Here is a 21,846-nt window from a genome sequence, read left to right on the forward strand (position 1 = left end):
GACCGAAAATGACATTTTTACTCATAAAATCATATTTAAATGCCATTATTGTATAATATGAACAATAAAAATCCGTAAAATTAACCAAAATATCCTAAAACATTTTAGGACCAGAAATATTAACATGCATGAATTAATTTCGTTATATATCATAATAACACAAATTTTACAAGTTTTATATGTTATTCTTATAACTCGGAAAAACTTTTAACCGATTTGCATACAAACAACCGTGGCTCTTGATACAGATTGAAAGAAAAGTAGATCTATATACTTACATATTCATATATGTCTTAATTTAATTTGTCATAAAATTAAAGATGGATTTTATGCATGCAAACAAATGAGCAAAATAGAGGAGAAATCATGTTCTTACATTGTGATTTCGGTTAATAGGGCACAAGAGAGATCACCTTTCTCTCTTGTTCTTGTGCTATCCTTTAATGGAAGAACTAAGATCCAAGTATAGGATCTCTCCCAAAGCTTTATACCCAAGGCTTACTCTTAATAAAATTAATATTATATGAACTAGTACAATATTAATCTTTGTAGAAAATTGATCCAAAATATTATATAACACTTGAATATTTCGGTTTTTGTGAGGAGGAAGAATGGGAGCTTTTTATCTCTCTAAAACTCTTATTTTAGATAAGTGAAAGTATGAATGAATTATGAATAATCATATGAGTATATGGTAAAAAGGGGAGGAAAAACCAATGGTTTTTCCTCCTCTAAAAACCGGACAAAGGGGAGTGGGAGAGGAGCCAATGCATGCATTCATTTGTCTTCACAATGCATAATAGGGTTGCATGGCTACTAAAGCAAACAATCATTATGTTTACCACTAATTTAAACAATTAATTAGCTTAATCTTCCTCTTATTATTTCGGTCCATATGGATAATATGGAATCCATATTATTTTTGTCAATTGCCAAAATGTCACATGTCACATGTAGCATAAATTTGTTGTGTATTTTTAACATATTAAAAATCAACGTATTATTAAAATACGTCACATACAAAATTGACTTAGTAATTTCATAATTACTTGTACCAAAATATTTTACCATTTATAAATCACAACAGATTGTATTTATAATAATTCATTCAATTCCGATTGTTTCTTTAAACAATAATTTCATCCGAGTAATGATACAATTCGATTACTCAGACCGTATCTCATTTAATCACATTTTAATATGATACGTAAATTTTACTTCCAAAATCATCCGTCAATTTTCAAGTGATTTAATTAACTCGTAACGTTATACGATTAATTAAATAATCAATTAAGAGTGTTGCCCTATAGGTATGACCTAGGGGTCAATCGATCACCGTCGTCACGACAGTAATGTCAAACTCTAGTCAGGCAATCATTACCGATGTTGACCAGTTGACAGTAACAATATTACTTCCCAATTGTATTCTTTATAATGAGATTTAAACATGTGATCATCATGATCAACAGTCGTGATCGCATTATTGTCGGAGGACACATATTCCAACAGTCTCTAAGGTTGGTGCTTCTATGGTTGGTCCGTCTTTATCTTCTTATTTTGATGGGGCTTCAGTTCGGGGTGGGTGTGTCCGGTGGAGGAGAGGCTATCTTGCATGCCTTGAACCGGCTCATTGAGGCTCGGAGGGCTCACGTGGGGCTATCTATGCTGCTGGTTGATTTCCAGAATGCGTTCAACCTTGTTGACCGTTCGACCATGCTTCAGGAGGTCCGCCGTCGTTGCCCGGCTCTCTCCCGATGGGTGGAGTTTTGTTATTCCAGCCCGGCCCGCCTTTTTTATGGGGAGCACTGCTTGTGGTCTTGTCAGGGTGTTCGGCAGGGTGATCCGTTGGGGCCTTTGCTTTTCGCGTTGGTTTTGCATCCCTTGGTTTGCAAGATCCGGGACACTTTTGACCTCACTTTGCAGGCATGGTACTTAGATGATGGCACCATTGTGGGTGATACTTTGGAGGTGGGGAAGGTTTTGGACTTGATTAGGTTGGATGGCCCTCGTTTTGGTTTACACCTTAATGTCTCCAAGACGGAGGTCTTTTAGCCTGTTGAGGACCCACGGAGCCGGCTTCCTGGGGTTTTCCCCACTTCTATTTCTCAGCCATTGCGTGGTGTTACAGTATTGGGAGGACCTGTCAGTACTTGTCCAGCTTTTAGCAGTGAGATTGTGGCGACGAGAGTAACTAAGACCATTGAGCTAATGGACTTGGTTGCGAGGATTGAGAACCCGCAATGTGAGTTGCTTCTTCTTCGAGCTTGTACTGGTATTTCTAAGCTCTGCTTCTCCCTTCGTACTTGCTCCCCTAGTGTTTTTGGGTCTGTCCATCTTCCTTTTGATGCCGCTCTGCGTTCTAGCTTGGAACGTATTGTCACCGCGTCAGGGCCGGGTTTTGGGGATTGGCAGTGGCGCCTTGCTACATTCCCTTTTCATCTTGGTGGACTAGGTGTCTATGCGGCGGGAGATGTTTTATTTTATGCTTTTTTTGCGTCCCGCTTGCAGTCTGCTGGTTTGCAGGCTAAGCTCCTCGGCCCTTCTGGTGTTGTAGTTGCTGGCCCTGCTATTGATGATGCCGCGCAGGTGTTTACCGCGATTACAGGTTCTGATATATTAGGTCACCCTAGTGAAATTGCTGCCCCCAAACTTATGAAGAAATTGGCGAGATATTTATTTCACGACGGTTTTTTTACGCCGAGAGTCTGTTTTCTCTTTGACACCGCGCCGGCTTGCTTTATGGCGATCTCGGCAGGTTCTCACTCCTCCGATTGGTTACGTGCGGTTCCTATCTCGGGGTTGGGTCAGACTATGAACGGGAGGACTTACCGTAGTGTCTTTGGGGTATCGTCGGGTGTTCCGTTATTCACGGTATCTAGGCCCCGTCCGCTTTCTCTCGGGTTTTTCTTTGAGGATGTTTTTGGGGACCTGTTTGTTTCTTGTCTTGTCTTTGTGGGCGTTAAACATCGGCATAACCTTGTCCGGGACACTCTTTTCGACCTCTGCTATAGATCTGGTATTACTGCGGGGAAGGAGGTTGATATCGGTTTGGTTGATGGGCATGGTGGCTCGCTTCGTCCTGCGGATTTATTGCTTTATTCTTGGGACAGGGGGCGTGATGTGTGCGTCGACCTGACAGGTTCTTCACCTTTGACTCAGACTGGGTTGGCAGATTTTGTGCCGGGCCGGGTTGTTGCTGATGCTGCTCAGCGAAAGTGTGCTAAGTATGGGGATTTGTGCGCGGTAGCGGGTTATGGTTTCCTACCTTTCTCTTTCTCTTCTCTTGGGGAGCTGGGTTTGGATGATGTTGCCTTGCTCAAGCGGATCCAGAAATTCTCCGTATCTCAGGATGCGGGGGCTCGGGTAGCCGCTTACATTTTTACTAGACTTAGCTTCGCGATTGCTAAGGGTGTGGGAGCCCAGATTGTCTCTCGGCTCCCCACCAATTTCATGTAAACCTTTTATTTTTATTTTAATGAAAGCTGCGCGCATCTTATAATAAAAATAATAATAATAATAATAATAAGGCGAATTTAACAAAAATAATCCAACCTTTGACAAATCTTCCAAAAATAACCCAACTTTTTAACTTAAACATTAATAATCCAACCTTTACATTTTTGTCACAAAAATATCCTAAAACCTCCCCTACACAATTTTTTACCAAATATTGAGAAAGGATTTTGTAAAATAATTTCATAAATCTTTAAAGTCTATTTTGTGATTATAAATAGAAAAAAATTGATAACCAAAAAACTGGAAAAATTATAAATTTCTTAATTAAACAATGAAAAATTCATTAATAAGACAAATATATAATTTTTTGAAAATAAATAAGATAGATTTTAAATTATTAGAAATACTTATGAGAGATATAATTTTTTTTAATAAACCCACAATTTTGAGGAATCCAAAATTTTTTAAAACCATATAATTTACGTCTTTTAGGATTTTGAACAGTACTAGAAATATGTTTCAACTTTTTTTTCCATTTTCTAATTTTTTTTCAATTTTTTTTTTCATAATTTTATATAATTACTTAATATATGGTCAATAAGTTAATGAATTAATTAATATATGAGTAAATTATCATTTAGGAAATACTTATATAAGTAAGATGTTGGGATATTTTTGTAACATAAAAGCAAATGTTGGATTATTCTTGTTAAAATCAAAAGGTTGGGTTATTTTTAGAATACTTGACAAACGTTGTAATAATAATAATAATAATAATAATAATAATAATAATAATAATAATAATAATAATAATAATAATAATAATAATAATAATAATAATAATAATAATGAGCTTGTTCAGTACCATTGTCCTTTTTCGGGTCTTCATGGGTGTCGGGATGGTTTCGGTAAGGGCCTTACAAAGGCAGCTTGGAAGAAACATTTGCAGGACCGACATTGTCATGACGGGGCGTTGGACCTTACGCGGCAGACTCTTTCGATAGTTTGTTGTTTATTCCAATGCCGAGAGTTCTTTGAGACGGATGGGGTTCTGGTTGTGTGGGGTGTGTTTTATGACCCATACTCTTGGTGCTAGATGTCGGCATAATCGGGGTGATATTGTGGAGCATCCGGTGTGTGTTGATGGCATTTACACCTTCCATATTCATGGTATTCCGAGACCTATGGCTCCTTCTACTTCGGTTTCTTCTGATGATAGTGTGGAGCTCGTTCAGTGGTCTATATCTTCGTTGGATCGTTTCTTTGTCTTTGGGCCTTCGATTTGTGAAATCTATTCCTCCTAAGTGTCGTCTTGGGTTTGCTCGGGCTTTGAAAGGGGCCTTGGATGCGGTGTTTGATGCCCCTAGTGATCTCTCCCGCCGGGTTCGTTTGCTTGCTTTACCTCTTTGTTTGCTCGGGACTTTTGCTCCTCGGAGTAATCATGAGTGTCGGATCGCTATTCGGCGTCAAAGATCGGGAGGAGAGTATTGCTGGGGCTATTCTTGCTTGGGGACGCCCGGGGGGGTTTGCGGTTATTTACAGGAGTGCTTTGATGAGGGTCCTTCTTCTTTTTTCGTGGATGAGGATCTCGATTTGAGTGACCTTAACCTCCGCCAATGCCGGCGGAAGATTTCAGATGGTCATTATCTGCTTCTTTGTACGAGTGCTTTTTCTTCCTCGGGGTCGCCCCCTACTCCGATGCCACTCTCGTGGCCCTGCGTGAGAAGCATCCTGTCGCCCCGCCTCCTTCATTGCCTCCTCTGTCCGGGGATCATCATCCTCTGGTTGCCTCTTCCGCGGTGGTCTTGGATATGATTCGGAGCTTCCCTCGTGGTACTTCTTGTGGGAGGGATGGTTTTCGTGCCCTTGACACCTTATGGATTTGTTTGAGTGGCGGCTCTTTGTGGCTATCTCCGATGATTTGATCACTTCTATTACTAGGGTGGTTAATCTTTTTCTTGAGGGTCGGTGCCCTCTTCCCCTGGGTGAGTACATTGCCGGCGCCCTCTCACACCACTCGTTAAACCGGGTGGTGGAGTTCGTCCTATTCTTTGTCGGTACGGTGCGAGAGACGGCTTGTCTCTAAGGTTGGTGCTTCTATGGTTGGCCCGTCCTTATCTTCTTATTTTGATGGGCTTCAATTCGGGGTGGGTGTGTCCGGTGGAGGAGAGGCTATCTTGCATGCCTTGAACCGGCTCATTGAGGCTCGGGGGAACAGTGGGGCTTTCTATGTTCTTTGGTTGATTTCGAATGCGTTCAACCTTGTTGACCGTTCGACCATGCTTCGGGAGGTCCGCCGTCGGTGCCCGGCTCTCTCCCGTTGGGTGGAGTTTTGTTATTCCACCCCGTCCCGCCTTTTTTATGGGGAGCACTTCTTGTGGTCTTGTCGGGGTGTTCGCGGGGTGATCCTTTGGGGCCTTTGCTTTTGCGTTGGTTTTGCATCCCTTGGTTTGCAAGATCAGGGACACTTTTGACCTCACTTTGCAGGCCTGGTACTTAGATGATGGCACCATTGTGGGAGATACTTTGGAGGTGGGGAAGGTGTTGGACTTGATTAGGTTGGATGGCCCTCGTTTTGGTTTACACCTAAATGTCTCCAAGACGGAGGTCTTTTGGCTGTTGAGGATCCACGGAGCCGGCTTCCGGGGTTTTCCCCACTTCTATTTCTCGGCCGTTGCGTGGTGTTACGATTTTGGGAGGACCGGTCAAGACTTGTCCTGGTTTTAGCGGTGAGATTGTGGCGACGAGAGTAACTAAGACCATTGAGCTGATGGACTTGGTTGCGAGGATTGAGGACCCCCGAGTGTGAGTTGCTTCTTCTTCGAGCTTGTCTTTGGTATATCTAAGCTCTACTTCTCCCTTCGTACTTGCTCCCCTAGTGTTTTTGGGTCTGTCCATCTTCCTTTTGATGCCGCTCTGCGTTCTAGCTTGAAACGTATTGTCACCGCGTCGGGGCGGGTTTTGGGGATTGGCGGTGGCGCCTTGCTACATTCCCTTTTCATCTGGGTGGCCTTGGTGTTTATGCGGCCGGAGATGTTTTGTTTTATGCTTTTATTGCGTCCCGCTTGCGATCTTTGGTTTGCGAGGCTAAGCTCCTCGGCCCTTCTCGTGTTGTAGCCGCCGGCCCTGCTTTTGATGATGCCGCACGGGTGTTTATCTGCGACTACGGGTTCGATATATTAGGTCGCCCTAGTGAAATTTTCGCCCCCAAACTTATGAAGAAATTGGCGAGATATTTATTTCACGACGGTTGCTCTACCGCATCGTAGTCTGCATTTTTTCTTTGACACCTCGCCGGATCGCTCTATGGCGTCTCGGCAGGTTCCCACTCCTCCGATTGGTTGCGTGCGGTTCTATCTCGGGGTTGGGGCGGACTATGAATGGGAGGACTTACCGTAGTGTGTTGGGGTATCGTCTGGGTGTTCCGTTATTCACGGTATCTAGGCCCTGTCCCGCTTGCTCTCGGGTTTTTTCTTTGGGGATGTTTTTGGTGACCACGCTGTTTCTTGTCTCGGTATCTTTTGTGGGCGTTAAACATCGGCATAACCTTGTCCGGGACACTCTTTTCGACATCTGCTATAGATCTGGTATATCTGCGGGGAAGGAGGTTGATATCGGTTTGGTTGATGGGCATGGGGGCTCTCTTCGTCCTGCGGATTTATTGCTTTATTCTTGGGACAGGGGGCGTGATGTGTGCGTCGACCTGACAGGTTCTTCTCCTTTGACTCAGACTGGGTTGGCAGATTTTGTGCCGGGCCGGGTTGTCGCTGATGCTGCTCAGCGGAAGTGTGCTAAGTATGGGGATTTGTGCGCGGTAGCGGGTTATGGTTTCCTACCTTTCTCTTCACTTGGGGAGTTGAGTTCGGATGCTGTTGCCTTGCTCAAGCGGATCCAGAAATTCTCGGTATCTCAGGATGCTGGGGCTCGGGTAGCCGCTTACATTTTTACTCGTATTAGCTTTACTATTGCTAAGGGTGTGGGAGCCCAGATTGTCTCTCGGCTCCCCACCAATTTCATGTAACCTTCTATTTTTTATTATAATGAAAGCTGCGCGCATAATAATAATAATAATAATAATAATAATAATAATAATAATAATAATAATAATAATAATAATAATAATAATAATAATAATAATAATAATAATAATAATAATAATAATAATAATAATAATAATAATAATTTTTCGCAGTACGTTTTTTACTCAATACAGTACTTTTTGTACCAAACTTTCCATTTGCTTGTCCTTTACTAAAAAACATTAAACCTAATTCTCTCTCCCTTCTCCCTAATATTTAAACCTTAATCATCTTCAACCACAATAAAATTCTTCAATTATGAACGATTATTCAAGTGACGAACATATAATTATTTCATTAATCCTATATTACTTGTTAATTTGAATATTTTTTGTAATTTAGTTTCTTTTTTAATTAGGATTTAGGGTGTAACTTAATTAATGTGCACTATGGTGGGTTTATTTGTGTTCATTACGGCTGCCAGCGGTTCGTCGGCGTTAGACGACTGATATGGTGTTAGTATTTGGTCATGTCAATATAGTACAACGGTTTATGTAGATTGGGATGACGGTGAAGATGGGTCACCGGCGAGGCTGGGACGGCGGCGGCGAGAGTGGGATGTCAAAGAGGGTTTGTTTTTTTTCTTTTTCTTTCTGAAGTAGTACACGTTGCTTTGGAGTATTGACTATATTGTTTTGTTTATTTTTTTATTCCTTTTTTCTTAGAGTAGTACACAATCCATCATACTATAGCAAACAATGAGATTTGAGAAAAAATTTGAGATGTTGACATCAACCACTTAAATTTGAGATTTGAGAAAAAATTGAGATGAATTGATATGAATTAGTATGATTGATATTTTGACATCAGAGAGAAACATTAGAGAGAGGTTTGAGAAGGGAAAATGGACCCAAATAATAATAATAATAATAATAATAATAATAATAATAATAATAATAATAATAAAAGCTGAAATTAGGAAAGTCGGAAACAAGGCTCGAAGTTGATGTTGATGCTAGGGATGTCATTGGGGCGGGGCGGTGGTGGATATAGGCTCCCCCCGTACCCGTACCCATAAAAAAAACTCGTACCTCTCCCCGCCCCACCATCCGTGGCGGGTACAAGTTTCCAAAACCATCCCCGCCCCAACGAGTGGAAATATAAAACCGTACCCGCCCCGCTTATCCATTAACCCACTACACTATAATTTTATTCTATAAATTTTTTCGAAAATGTTGATTTAATTATTATTAATTTTCATTTTTTTTGAATTTATCTATATAAGTTTAGTTTTTCACCAAAGAAGTTAGTAAAAAACTTTATAAAATAACTATTATTTACATTATATGTTAATTATAACTAAATAAGATTTAAAAAATTGTCATAATCGCAATAATTTTTTTTATTCAATTGGCGGGTAGGCGGGTTTGAGGCGAATAAGATGCAAAATCCATCCCCGCCCTATTACCCATGGCAGGTACAATTTTCATACCCTCACCCGCCAAAGCTCTATCCATCCCCGCCCCAACTGGGGCGGGTGCGGGGCGGTACCCACTTGTACCCGCCCCGTTGACATCCCTAGTTGATGCTCCGCGCCCTGGATCCGCGACCCGCGCGTTGTACTGGACTAGTGTGTCGCTGCTCCGTGCTTTCACTTCTTTGCTGCGTTGGTCTTCTTTACACATGTTGGGCCAAGGTGAGAGTGCTTTTGCTTCTTAATGTCGGCCACTATGATGTCCTTGGCCCATTTCATCAATTTGTACTAGCCCAAAATATTAGTCTTGCTAGATATGTCTCGAACATCAACCAAAAACAAACGTATACTCCATTAACCCATATTCCAACTTAATTACTCTCAAATGAAAATCAACAACCATGAAATACGAGTTATACAATTATACCTTTAAACGCTACTTATTTCACCAATAGAGGCAATAACTCATCTAAATCCACGCTTCTACGCCGTACCAAATCCGTCTTATCAAGAGGCGAGATTTCTAGTTGACCATGCTCTCATGTATCAGGAAACATATAATGAAATTGCAAGGGAAAATGTAATGGCTAGAAAACTGCCCATAAATGTTTGTACGACAAAATGGAGGCCACGAAAATTTTTCACTGGCTCTCAAACAATGTCTTACATCAGTCAAAGGAGTATGGTGGTCTACAATTACGGAGTATACAAGCGATGAATCACGTTCTATTAGCCAAGAATTATCATAGAATAATTAATAACCCACAGTTACTGATCTCTAAGATGTTCATATCCCCTCCCATCGTCCCTCTCTAAACCACTTCCCGCAATGTTTTGTTCATAACCATACGGCGGGTAAAATTAGATGAGAGTGGGTAAAATTAGAGAGTACAGTTTAGAGAGGGACGATGCAGGGGCGGATCCAAGGCTAGGCTACTCGGGCTAAAGCCCGAGTAGTTTCTGGGAAAACGATATATATAATTTGAAGTAGTAGATACTCAGATCTTGGCTTGTAGTTCACTGGTCTTAGACTTGGTTTTCACAGAGCTTACCCGTGTTCGAATCTCAATGGGCAATGTTTTTAATATCTAGAGTGATGCGCTAACTGTGCAACTCAAGATTCACCTTTTTTAGGTTTATTTTTCCACCATGAATGATGCAGACTGTTTGAGCATTAGTTATTTTGTATCTATTTCTTTACAAAGTTATGCTCTTTTGATTTATTTGTTCATATTTTGTTGTAGCTATTCTTGGATTTGGATCCATTTTCTCTCTTAAATCGTTTAAATAATATTTTTTTCACTAAACCTCATCATTTCTTTATTTTCACCCATAAATTTAGAACCGTTTGATAATTTCAAGATGCGATCGGGGGCACACTCAATGGAAATGGCCTCTCCATTTCTCTTTCCAATCAATCAATTACTCCGTATCAACCATTTTACGACTAACGAATAAGATATGGGATGAAAAACATTATAGAATATTCCCTCTGTTATGTTAAATTGTACTCCGTACTTTCCATATCCCAAACATTTGTTGGCTAACTAATTTTCATATTTTACTCAAAAACTGCTAAAATGGCACGTAAATTTAATATCCATACAATGTTTTAAAAAATATCAACTTAAAAATCCTTATATATACTAATATCGAGATTTTTTTTTATCAATTTCTATGATGTTAAAATTTAGCCCTAGGTAGACGGAATTCCTGGATCCGCCCCTGGGACGATGGGAGGGGGAATGACAAAGGTGTAATTATACTCCGAAAATCAGCCAGAATTTTCCCTCCGTAGAAGTGTAGAACTCAACTTGTCTAAGACAATCATTGTTAATGTAAAAGATGTGAGTTTGGGAAAGATTGAGTTGCCTTCTCATTAGAATACGTAATATATATACGCACTTGCCTTGCGAATAAGGAAAATATAACGAAAGATTACACAAAATACAGGAAATTATAAAACATATTTTATACAATTCTATAATCACAAATACACTAATGTTTGTATATAATTAATAGGATATTATTTAATACATTTTCTGTTTATATCAAGACTGAATCATAAATGGACCTCGTTATAATTGTATCGACAAACTGGACAACGACTATCGTTGTCGAACCATTTGCCAATACAATCAACGTGATACGGGTGCCTACAAACCGGAAGGATCAGAAACTCCTCCCCGTCTGTAAACAGTTCCAAACACCATGGACACGGCCCCTCTACTATCTTATACTCGGCCTCCCTATCTATAGAATAAACTTCTCTTGGAAAAGTAGCCCGAATCTCCTCATTCAACCGCTGTGGAGCGTAAATGGGAGACGGGACATGTAGGGAGGTCATAGGTATGGAGGAGGGCTCGCTTGTAGGTTCAGGTGTACTTGGGGTTGGCTTGCAATATCTTAGAATGAGGTATAAAATAATTGACATAATAATAAAAAAAATGCTTATACAAACTACAAAATAAAGCGCCCTTTCCTCCATTTTGTTGGTCGTAGAAGAAGACGAAGCACCATCATTGACGTCGCTAGGGTCAAAGGAAGTTGATGAGACGCTTTGAATGACGTAAATGATCAAAACGGATAACCTGAAAAATTATCATTATATATTAACAGCAAAAACATATGTTATTGAATATTCCCTCCGTTTTTTTTTTGGGTACGTTTTAGCTCATGCACAATAATTATATTAAATAATTCAGGGGTAAGATCAACAAAATTGAAATTTGCAAATTTGCTACAATGTCAAATAAAAAAGAACGGAGGGAATATAATTGACAGTAAAAAAAAGGTTGTTCGTACCGAATAAAAAAGATTGTTCGAAATATCTTCATCTTAAATAAAAGGGCTTATCCTTGCCTAATCCTTAGCTCCTTAGATGTGAAAACTTCTAAAAATAAGGCTTAAAAAAGCCTCTAGTGCTCTTAGGAATAGTAACCCTTGTAGTTGTTCAGAATATATTCTTCATAAATCGTTCATATATATATATATATATAATATATATATAGTTAGAGTACATGCAACAAAAGGGCGTCGCGTGTTATGTTAAACAAGCTAAGGAACAAGTAAGTGGGATAAACCTACATTTTACACTAACATCATTTCCTTATAACTAATTAACCCATTTACTTAATGTGCATATTATTAGCCACTAATTATAACAATAATTAAATTCTATGAAACAAACTTTTAAACTAATTTCAGAACATAATTCAACGCTCCCCCTTTGATCCAAAACTATGACTTACATTTTTAGGTCATAAGTCACGTGTTCTCAAACTTTTAAACAACTGATTTTCGAGCATAAACCAGCCTGAACTCACTCAATCCAAACACTAGTTGACTTCTAGGTCTAAATGTCTAATGTCCATCCTCTTATATTCTAAGAGAAAAAATCCATCCATAATTTTTCCTCTAAAATTCACCCATGCTTTAATATGGAAACAATTATATTTATGAGTATTAACAGAAATTATCATTTTAATAAGGAAACATATATATGAGAATTGTAGTTATATAATGTGATAAACTTAAAGAGGTAACAGTAATTTTATAACTTAAACTAAATAAGAAATTAAATAGTACTTTTTTTGGTAGGAGAAATTAAATAGTAGAGTGGTCATGGAACACACCTTTAACTTATCTTTTAATTTGGCACTTGATACCCTTTATAAATCAAAATATGTACGAATATTAAAAATAAGTTTTGTTGATAAAAAAATCCCCCTTATACTAAAAGAATAATGCTCTCTAAATTTTTTTCCCGTCTAAGTGAGATCCTTTATGATTGGTTTGGTCCTCACTCCTTATTACAGTATATTATATCACATTAATTCTCTATACTATAAACATGAGATACTACTACAAATTTTTAATTTATAAATATACATTAACGAGATATTTTGATTTTGTTATACATGTGGGATTGCATTAATAATAATATGTATGATACGAGACAATAGACAAAATATTCTACACAATTGTTTTCATAATTCTATTTTCTGTCTTGTGATGATACAAAGGTACTAGGACTACTCCAAGTTGACTATCTTCTTTTGCAAATTTTCTAATTTTATTATATAATTAAGTCATTACTTGAGATTATTCTTTTAGTAAATGTAATCATATAATAATTTTATTTTTAATAATGACTTAACTTATATAATTAGGTTCAGTTAAAACGTCGATCTTATTTGTTGTGAAAACTATCAAATATTCTCTCTTATAACCCTTAAGTGTGTTACCAAGTTACGGAGTATAATGTTAAACGTATTTGTACAAATTATCTAAAAAATCGCACATTTGCGCAGGATATAAACTAGTTAGTATTTATGATTTTATGTATCTACTCTACACCCTTTAAAAAGAATGAACTTGGAGCAACTGTAGCGATGAATAGTATCGCTGAAATTGACCCTCTGCCGTTGATATCGCCCTTGTGATCCCAGCCCTCCATTTCTCTTTTACTCACAACCGCACCCTTTTCCCATTGTTTCTAACGCTCTATTCCACTCCACTCATTCTCGCCTTCTCCTCCATCTTTGCTTCTCACTCCTCAATACAACTCCCTCAGCAAAACCTAGCATCTCACACTCTCAAAAGGTATTTACTTTTAAATCTTAATCTCATTTTCTGTTTTTTATTTCATTATTATTATTGTTAGGGGGTTACGATATTGATGTTGGTGCTCTAAGAGCTCCGTTTTTGTAGTTTCTTTGCAGTTTAGGCGCAAACAGAGGGAATGGCAGATTGATTTGTGAAAAACAATTACTTTATGGGGCACGCACATGAAGCAGTAGAGGTGGCGAAGACGGTGTTAGAGGTGGCGGAACTCGCTTGGTCTGTCGTCAAACACCTTCATCACCACCAACATAATAACCCTAATTCCCAATTTCCCGCCGACGAACACAATTACGCTCTTTCTGGGGAACAATTGAACGATATCTGAAACGAGAATAAGCGGATGACTGAATTGTTGGAGCAGAATTTGAAGCTTCTTCAGAATTTATCGTCATCTCCTTGTTTACTCAATGATTGTCCTCCCGATGTAAGTTTGTTCAATTGATGTTCGTGTTATGGTTTTTGATAATTAGGTTGTGTGTGGTTTTGATGAAGTTTGAATCTTTGATTGTGGGTTTTATTGGTTTAGTGCCAGGAATTTATAGGATGATGATTTTAGTGAGATGAATTCATTTATGTTAATACTTAGTCGGTTCCATTTTATTGTATATGTTTTCCGAAGATGTGAGGGTATCAATGAAGTATCTGTTAATTGAAAAGAAATTGAGGAGGGATGCGGCTTGTTGCCTTATTTAGATTTTTCAGTGTATCTAATCTGTGAGAATTCGTTTTTTATTACAATTAAGTTGATATGTGAGTTATTGTTTTAGCAAATTCAGGAAATGAGGTTGATAAATTTGGGTCTTGAGGTGTGGTTTGAGCTGATTTTATGTTCTATTGTTTACTGTTTATGCAGCTGCATGAGCTATTGTAGCAGCTGTAGATTCTGAAAAATTCTTGACTCGCTTTCATTGCCTCCCCACCCTTGATTTCCCCCCTCTGAATCCTCACCTTCCACTCTATGTTTTATACTCTTTCATTCCCTATCTTTTTCATTTTGCCTCTCATTCCCAATTAATCCGTGTTTCAACCATTCATTCCCTCCTCTTTCTCTCATACATGTCTTCCCTTTAAAACCACACAATCCTTGCCTACTTTCTCCTATTTGCTCTACTTACAGCTCTACTACTTTCTCCTCGATCCTCTACTATTCGGGAGATCAACTCTAATGTAGTTTCCTTGTTGAATCTTGTGTCGTTCGACTTTTTTGTTGTTGTTGTTTGGTGCCTTGTTGATTCTTGTTTCCTTGTTGATTCTTGCTTTTTGTTCTTACCTTTCTTTAGCTTTCTGAGAAGCCATTTAACTTTGATTACCTTTTATTTGTAGCAAGAATCAACAAGTAAGCATCAAATGACTTTGACCGAGTTGAATCGGCTTGACTCGTGGACGTCACTGCGTCAGATTCTACGTTTATTACTTTATCCTTTTAAAAAGTACAATTTATTTCAACTACACTTTGATACCCAAATTCTGAGCCACTCAACCTTGTCAATTTCTAGGGTTTCAGCTTCACCACCTGGCTAATATATATCGAAGCTTTGATTTAAGTGTAAAATTTTTGCTGCCAGTTTGCTATTTTTTGTTGTTTTTTATAAGTTGTGTTGGCTTAGTTCAACTTTGTCTTTAATTTTCATTGTGGGGTAAGCTGGGTGTTTTTCTTTTTCATCGGTGGTTTTAATTTGGTTTTAGATTTCTAAAATCGTCTCTAATCGAGAACAATGTGGACTAAACACCACACGACTGGACACTTTAGTCAATAAGACTCTTCATACATTCTTAGATCTTAGATTAGGCCATATTTTCCGATCTTAGATCTTAGAGTAGGCCATTCTTAGATCTTAGTTTTGTGTGGTATACTGGTATGTGCTATTTTTTGCTCAATCTTTCACTCGCCAGTTTGCATTTCTTTTTATTATTTAGATTGCTTCGCCGATATATTTGCATACTTATGAATCTCGGATTTGATTGAAATTGGCCTTTGCTTAGTTTTCGTGGGTTATTATTGTTCTTTGCAAATTTAGTATCGTTAGTTGGTTGATTGAAGTGCCTCATTTAACTTTCTGTTGGTTCTTATTGTTATACAGTGGATCACTTGGTAAACATCGGTCTCGGTCCATGGTTATGCAATTCACTTCGTCAATAAGCTCATTTCCTCTCAAATTAGCAATGGTATTATGACTTCATATCCATTCTCATTTTATTTGATTCTCCTTTTTGGCAAATCTATTCAAATACGCGTTTTCCTGTAATTTTGAGTTATAATCTCGTGATTGTAGTAGTGCGTGTAATATGTTGAATTTCAACCACTTTTTACTGAGTATTAATTAATTGTTTTCATGTTTGAACAGGAAGTTTATTATTTGGGATGAAGCATACATCAGGTATGGAGGCATTAATGCATTATTATGGTTTCTGGCTTTCTTGTTATCGAAAATTTGTATTCACTAAGAAAGTAGACTCATTGCTTTCTTGTTATCGAAAATGTGTACACTAAGAAAGTAGACTCATTGATTTGACAGGCACAAGCTTGAATATATTTTCGTCGCGGAAGAGTCTGGTTAGGTTTCCCTCATTGCCGACTTAACATTTGTTTTCATTGTGTGGTTTCGTATGTTTGTTAATTGCATATTGGTTCGGTCGAATGTCGCTTAGCTGTTATTGCTGCAACTGTGTGAGGGATTGTGTATCAAAGACGTCAGAACATCGGTTACTTAAGTTGCCTTAAGTAAAGTTATCATGTTTATGGTGGTGGTTTATTAAGGTTAGCATTGCTACTATTCGAACCCTTGGCTCTCTGTGTTGGCCCGTCGTTGAATGTGATCCTTTAGTTTGTTCGTCTATTACTCTATGTGAACCTTTTTGTTTGCTCCTCTATTTCCTTTACATCACCTTCCTCGGCCTGCGCTTGCATCTGCTTACTGTTGCAGTCACAACGCGGTTTGGGGTTACCTGTTTGTATTTGTCGCTCGGCTAGGATTGCCGATCATGCTGGCTGTTGCAATACCTGGGTACCGTTTCTGTTAGTTTCTTAATTATGAGGTGTTGTTCTAAGTGTTTACTTCTCCCTTTAAAGGATTTATTTTATAGTTACAAGAATCGTTTTGATTGATGGATTCAAAGGCGGTACGGATGTCATAGGCTCACGGGGTGATCATTGCTTACTCGAGAGCTGAGGCTCTGTATTGTAGCTGTGATATGTCTTGTGATATGTTACAGGGTTTTTAATCAATCATCTGACAGGTTTTTTAAAACGGGATTGTAGTTACGGTCATTCAATTTCATCTGCATAGGTATCATCTACATGTCCCTTTCCGATTTATGTTGCAGACTTGCAGCTTGGTTACTGAATGTGGTCTTAGGCTCTTAGATGCTTTTATGTTTGGGTTTTAGGGCTTCTTTGCTTAGTTCGTTAGTCTGTTAGGGTGGCGTGTTAAGAATGGTGTGGGTTTTAAAGAGATGTTGGTTGTGTAATATGTTTGGGTTTATCTCGAGTCTGTTATTATTTTAGGGTTTCCTTGGATTGGATTTGTACTTATTCTTCCGTTGGTGTTTGTTTGAAGTGGGAGTGAGGTTTACTGGAATTTTGTGTTTAGTTTATGTTTCTTTTGCCTGCTATATATATAGTTGTCCGTCGCTTTAGGCAGCAGCACGGGAGATAGTTTGGGTGTTTCAGGAAGACTGCTTTCTGCGTCTGTATTATAGAACGGGATAGTTGTTTGGCAATACTAATACAATTGGCCGGGGTCTGCCTCATTGGTAGTGAGTGTTGAGACTTAGTGTATTATTGCCCTTATGTGAGATCTGTTTTCATTCAAGTTCTTAATTTGTTAATTTATTTTGGTGAGCACGTCATTGCTAACCAATTTCATTTACGGAATTCTTTTCCCTATTTTCCTTTGCAAACCCATTTCAGTATTGTACGGTTCACTTAATGTTAGTTACAATAAGTATGTTTGTAAACTTTAATCTGTCTTAAATACGACGAACTCTTCTGTCTATATTTTAGCTCCGCCTATTGGTTTACATTTAAGTTTGAGTTTTTTAGTTCTTACTAGAGTTGGGGATAATTTCTGAAATAAAATTGGGTTTTGATTTGGTTATAGGGATGGCATCACTTTCTTGAAAGGAATTAATTTAAAGAATTAAAGTAAAACGATAGCAGTAAGAATTGCTCGTTGTTAAGTAGGAGATCGTCAGGAAATGATATCAGTACAAAATTTCAGTGTTCAGAAGGAATTGCTTCTGCTTTGGTATTATACTTGAAAGAAGGGGAAAAAAATGCATGATAGATATTTTTGGTCTGTGTGAGCTTTGGTTGCGCAATAGCTCTTGTTATCAATGTGTGATTTCGTATGGTGTAGTCTATGTTAAAGATTTTATTAAAATGCTCCTAAAGTCAGCTGTTGCGAAGCATTGCAAGAGTGTTGGGATTGTAGCTTAGGATTAGTATCATAATGTTGCACCACTAAACTCTTATACTGCCTTTTATATTCCATTTGTCTTCCAGGACTGTCTAATTAGTTTGTAGAACTGACAATTGCCTTCACTTTGCTATAATTTTCAGTGTTCCTCCTTTTTAGCAATCTTTCATTATGCTTCTTCTACCTTATCTCTGTCTGCTCTAAATTCAAGAGCTAAATATAGGCAAAACCCCTCGCTTTATATCTCCATATGTCTTCTTCTTGTGTCGCTTGATTTAAACCTTGCACCCTGGTAGCTAATCTCATATGTCGCCTAGATTCAGCTATTATGATACCAAGCATAATGGAAGACCTTATTGAGATGCCTCTTGCTCGTGATCAGTATTCGGTGCTTGTGTCGGTGTCGTGTTCCAGTTAGACATATGTTTGTGACGGGCATTATTTTTTCGTTGTTTTATGCGTGATAGATTTAGCGTACTACTAACTTTCGTGGTAATGCTTCGCGATAATTTCAGGTTTCACCTCAGTAGCAACTCCTTTGTTTTTAAGTGGTCGGACGACAACCATAAGAACCTTGCAGAGTTGCAGGTAATCGTTTCCCCCGCCTTTCCTTCTTCTTTGCTTGTCTTTTAGATCTTGAACATTTTCTAAGGCTTATATTTTCGTTTTAACGCTTAATTGCTCCGAAGTTAGATAGGTATTGACGTTTCTGACGATGGACATAGGCCTTTAGGTTGTGGATTAATACATCACTTATTGATGCGGCTATTAGAACTGATTGTATTGTGCCAGTGATTTGGTCATTGCTTTCAAGCCTTTGTTTATGGCATGACTTAGTGTTTGTGCTAATATTTGGGGTTTTACAGAGGGAACCATTGAAAAGGGAACCAAAAGTAAGGTTATAAAGGCGCTACCAGCTAGATTCACTAAAGGGTCTTGTGACTTTATGGATCATATTTGCTGCTAAAAATTGTTCTCAGCTACTAGCATCAAATTTTACTTTGTATCCCGCTCCCTCTCATTCACCTTGCCGCTATCACAGTGCCCACGTGAATTAATGCACTGATTTTCTATTACTGGGAGCATGAGGATTTTGACTGTGGTCGATTGTTAATTTGAGAAACTCATACTTTCTTATCACTAAATTTGAATGTTTTCCTCGTCACAGGGAGATCTGATTCTTGTTGACCTTCTAGCTCTAAAGCTTGTTGGGAAAAGACACTTAGGGACAGCCTGGATGACAAGTAAACGTTCCTTTTATCTCTCAAATTTACGTGTAAGTTGAGGTGCATATGTATTGTATGTGACCACTATATTTAAATCATGCTTAGGTTTATACAATCAGGCCCAGTACTAGAACCTGGCAAGACGGGCGTTTTGGCGGTGTTCCAATTTTGAGTCACTTTAAGAGTGGGAGTACATCCTCGAAGTTGAAGGACTATAGCTCAAATCGACAGGAGAAGATCGAGGAGATGAAGGTAGCTATTCACATTGCATTTTTCAAGAAGCCTTTAAATGGGAATGTATCTTAGAGAACACGTAATTCTAGAGGTAGTCTTAACCGCTTTAGTGGTTTGTTTCTCTATACAAGACTCGAACCTTTTAAGTCAACATATGTAAATTCTCATAGGAAGGGACATATACTTATGGCTCACTATCAGTATTAAATGTAAAACCTTCGCCTTACAAGAGACCTTTGAAGATGCATAAAAGATAACTAAGGCTTAGGGTAACCTATTTTGATGGCAGGGTTGTTCTCACTACTCATTTAGGCTAAGGCGCAAGAGTCAGGGTTGAGTGTATTTGTGGTCTTATGCGACACCTATAATCATTTTAAGGATCTGCTTCTACCAGTAAAAACGAAATCCATAATTGTTTTGACGGGTAAAGGATCTCTAGATAAATGTTAGTAACTTTAGAGAAACATGCTTCATATGCAGTGTGTGTATGGTACTTGTCTAATATGTCCATTCATCATTTGCTACACTGATCTGTTTGGAGCAATATAGCTACCGCAATTTTAATTTATGTAAATGGTTGGTGCTTATTGATTTTGTTGCAAAAATCTCGGCACGCCGCTGCTGCTTTTTAGAAAAAAAAAATGGGGCAGATATTAAAGAATAAGTGGGTGCTCAAACAAGTCTCTCTAATCTAAACACAAAATAGTTCAGGCTTATCTTGTCAACTTCTGGTACACTTTTGTAACAGGTGCACACTTTCAAGCATAAGAAGGAAAGGTTTCAGGTTAAATAGCCCAAAAATAGTTGTACGAAAAGCTGTATCGGAAATAAAACTAGCAGTTAATTTCTGGGTGTAGCGGATAGTTACATATGACTACTAGACAAACCCTACTCCTTATTCCTTACTTTGTTCCATCTTAATCTTATGTAGCATGTATCATCGTGCCTTTATTATGACTATACAGTGCTATGTACCAAAAAAAAAACTATACAGTGCTGCACTGTCCAAATTCGTGACCCAATTGTAAAATTGTACGCTTTAACCCCTAAGTCATCCTATATGAATTTGACCACCCAAAATAGTGGAGTAAGGTTCCCGATATGTCTTATTAAATGGTTTAGACCAAATTGGCAAAGTAATTAACATTCTATTCTATACGCCAACGCATGGTACCTCAACAGAATTTCAGTTAGTCTTTTTTGTAAATGATAAACCGAATTGGGACTCCGCGCCCGGGAGGGCGCGGCGCAACGACTAGTCCATAAAAAAGAACACAGGTGATTAGAAATTCTAGTGTGACATATCATTCAAGGTTGATAATTTATATATATGGATATGGAATTCTGTTTAGCTTTCTTACTCTTGAAAAATAATTCTGATGTTATTTATCAAAGGTAAGATTTAAGTATCAAGAATGTTTACCATTTGAGTCGCAAGCCGACTTTAGCTTGTTTATCACTAAATGAACCCTAAACTAGCTGCCTCAAAAACCCACGTCCTTAGCCTCAAGTCAAACTTCATTCCAATCTTATTAACCTCAAATCTAAGCCCTAGACTTGGAGTCAAACATGAGTCATATAAACTTAAGTCATATCTGAGCATATACGTCAAGTCGAACTAGCTGCCCAAACCCCAACCTTAATCTGTCAAGTTGAACAGAAAACTTTCTGTTGTCCAAGCACTTTGAACCGGCTATCGGTTTTTAAACCACACCATACAATTACTAAACTTCCTTTAATCAATATGTGTTTTTTTAAACTTGTGTTGGCGATGATAATGAGATTAACCAACTTTTGGTTTGTGACCACTTTTTATGACTAAAAATAATCAGTTTTCTCAAAAGTGATCACGTTTAAACAAAATACACGAAAAAACCAATGCACCATAAAACAACTGATCCAATAATATATTTAGTCCGCAATTGTCTCTGGGAATTCCAAATTCAATGTTAACCAAATAACTGAATTTTTTAGAACTTTTTTGGAATTCCTATAATTAGAAAGAAACTAAAGATAACCAGATCAATTACCAATTGAATTGAATTGAATAATAATGCTCCATTAAGCAATAATGATACGGAGTAGATGATTAAGAAAGTTACACGTACAAAAAAAGCAAGAAAACAGATGTAAAAGAATGTTAATGGACCATATGGTCCCCTACATGAAGGGTGTAGACTGTAGAGGGGCAGCCAAAAGAGCTCAAGTTGCCAACCAATGTCATCATATTAAATGAAGGCCGTTTGTGATAAGTAATTATTCTTTTCGTGTAACAAATTAAAAATGACAATTTTATGAGATATAGTATTTATTTAATGTTAAATAGTGATCTTTTTAAAAGGTGTTCATTTTATAATAATAAGAAGAGTTATATATTAACTTAAAATGGTCAG

At 38.0% G+C, this 21,846-nt stretch overlaps 1 long non-coding RNA gene across 1 annotated transcript; it reads left to right on the forward strand.

Annotated features, from left to right (window-relative positions):
- Nucleotides 1–13,914: 13,914 nt before the first annotated feature.
- Nucleotides 13,915–19,728, forward strand: LOC141611666 (uncharacterized). Its single transcript, XR_012528684.1, has 7 exons — nt 13,915–13,999; nt 15,657–15,741; nt 15,921–15,953; nt 16,092–16,129; nt 18,509–18,581; nt 19,162–19,237; nt 19,325–19,728. It is a non-coding gene; the product is annotated as an uncharacterized LOC141611666 (long non-coding RNA).
- The last annotated feature ends 2,118 nt before the right edge of the window (nt 19,729–21,846 follow it).

The sequence above is a fragment of the Silene latifolia genome, chromosome 11 (assembly GCF_048544455.1).
Source record: "Silene latifolia isolate original U9 population chromosome 11, ASM4854445v1, whole genome shotgun sequence".
Classification (NCBI taxonomy): Eukaryota; Viridiplantae; Streptophyta; class Magnoliopsida; order Caryophyllales; family Caryophyllaceae; genus Silene; species Silene latifolia.